This window comes from Arvicanthis niloticus, chromosome 23, assembly GCF_011762505.2.
Source record: "Arvicanthis niloticus isolate mArvNil1 chromosome 23, mArvNil1.pat.X, whole genome shotgun sequence".
Lineage (NCBI taxonomy): Eukaryota > Metazoa > Chordata > Mammalia > Rodentia > Muridae > Arvicanthis > Arvicanthis niloticus.
This window is the reverse complement of record NC_133430.1, coordinates 39,217,458-39,220,144: the sequence shown is the minus strand read 5'-3', so window position 1 is coordinate 39,220,144 and position 2,687 is coordinate 39,217,458.

The window sequence follows — 2,687 nt, the reverse complement described above, 5'->3', positions numbered from 1 at the left end:
TGTCCCTGGGGCTGAGAACAGGCTCTAAGAGGTGACCTGAGAGCAGGTTATCTGCAAGGGACATCTGAAAGAGGTAACAGGGTAGTCTCAGAGTCTTGGAGCCCCACTGGAGCAGGGGCCATGGCAGGGCAGCCACTTCCTATTTCCAAGTTAGCAGACCTCAGATGCGTGTCAGCGGATCAACCCAGCTACACTTCACTTGCTCCAGGAACCTGCTTCTTGGGAGCCAAACCTAGGTGGCCCAAGGACCACCTGTGAAACTAACTCCAGCTGCTGAGCCAGAGGTGCTATAGGTGAGAGAGGCTAGGGCCTCTTGTGGAGCCCCTTGCACAAGCACCCTGGGGTCAGCCTGACCTACTGGGGCTTCTGTGCAATTTCCCCAGGTCTCCAATGGTGTCCAGAGCAGAGTCACTACCCTAGTTTACAGAGGAAAGCTGACTAACCCCTCTGTAGGAACTCTGTGTTGAAGAGCCTGCTAGTCTAGACCTAGGGAGCCCTGCTCTTTGGTCACTGAGACCTCAGAGGGTAGAGCAGGTGTGAGCATTTGGGAGACACAGAAGACAACCCTCACCCTGTGCACTCATACTAGATGTGCTAGCATTTCCCATCTTGCACCTGCCACTGGTCACATTACCTCACGTAGTACACACAACCACCTTATATAGCTATGGCCATTGTGAACCTCATTTTAGAGGCAAGGATGCTGATGCTAAGAAAAGCTACATCATAAAAGATAAGCTATGAAATCCAGGCAGTCTGACTCCAGAGCCCAGGCATTAAAAATACTGTCATTTTTGCAAATGGAATTCTGCTTGCTTGCATCACAGTTCATGTCTCTACGTCCCACTCAAGTTTTGTTAAACCTGTCCCAGCTGACAGCTGTTGGGTGTGGTGGCACACTGGTAAAATCCCAGCAAGAGGGAGACTGAAGCAGGAGGAATCTCAAATTCAATCTGGGCTACCCAGTAAGTTCCAGGCTAGCCTGACCTACATAATAAGAGCATGCACCAAGAAAACCAAACAAAACCTGCGAGCTCTGTGAGCCTAGCAGATGTTTCACACTCTGCAAGGGACTGGTAAGTCAAGAAAGCATGCACATATGAGGAACCAGACCATCTTTAAACACCCTGTGCTTGGGGTGATTGCAAAAGTAGTCATACCAAGCTCACTGCTGCAAGGAAGCTCAGAGTTTCAACAGGTCCCTAAGAGAAGTTACCTGCTGCCATGACCAAGCAAACAAAAAAAACCAACAGGTAACCAGGGCTCTTAATGACAGGAGACCCACCATAATGACAGAAACACAGGCAAGACCAGCATCACTGAGTGAGCCCATGGAACACACAGTTCCTACACACACACACACACACACACACACACACACACACACACACACACACACACACACACGCCAAAGGCGACCGGGCTATGACTTTCGCTTCCTTTGCTTGTTGTTTTCTGCAGAGCATCCTCCAGCCCCAGGTCTCTCTCACCTTCCTGTCCAGTCAATGTTGTCCACGGTACCACCTGTCCTCCACCACGTCATATCAGGTAGTATAGATTTCCCCAGACATTCCAGCTAGACATCACACCCCTTTACATTCAAATGGTATGGATTCCAGGGAAGCCTGAATTCAACCCTTGTCCCATACCCATCTTGGAGCCAGGGCCTTGTACCCAAGCTATCCCACCAGCCAACCAGCTTGGCTGCCTTTTCTTGTTTGCTCTCAGCCTGCTGGGTGCCTAACTTTCTGCACTTGTCAGCTCACCAGCTGGTTCCACTGGCAGCTCATCTCTAACATCTATTCTGACCAAACCAGTATGTAGTGCCCTAATAATGCTAACTGAGATGACATGCCGACCTGCAAGCACTTGTGAAAGTACCAGGCTGCTTATGACCATCCCTCATCTCAGCTCTCCCTCTGCCTAGGCAAGGAGGGCCTTCAGGAACTCTGCTTTCTTTTCGTGCACCACTGCTTGTGAGGCTGAGGATCCTCTTCCTGTACAAACATCACCTACCTACCAATTTCCATTAAGCAGACACTACAGATGGACATAAAGGGAATGAAACCCCAGTACTCTCTGCCATATAAAGGAAAGAACTTACCTGATTTCACTTCTTCTCTTAGTCTAGGAAAGCAGTATTTCCTGTCAGCCAGACTGGAAAACCAAACGGAGATGCTTTCTGGCCGGAAATCCTTTCTGTCAATGGTCAAGGTTTCAGGTTGGAGTTGGGTTCATAGCAGTTAACTTGATGGACCTTCTGTTATGGACCTTCTGACTTCCAGTCTTTGGCAGCTGTTGTTTTCTTTATAACTGCAATGCTCTAGAAACTGAACAACCCTGGCCAATACTACTAGCCAGCCACCTTTTACACTAGACACTCATTCATTACCGGGAGGAGCGTCTCAGCTCTGAGCCATCATCCATCGATTCCTCCAGAGAGCGGGAACTGCTGTTACAGATCTCCCACTGCAAGCCTCAAAGGCGCTTTCGGTCACTCACTTAGCCACTCCTTCAGGCCAGGACACAGGAGAAGCAGGTCTGCCTACAGCTAGCAGCTCCTGGCTTTGCAGGCTCCAGTAAGAGATCTCTGCTTCTCTTTCAAGTTTCCACAGAGGCCCAGTAGCTACCGAAAGATCTTCCCTCAACTATCTTGGCCACTGCAGGGGTAAGAAGACACCACTAGC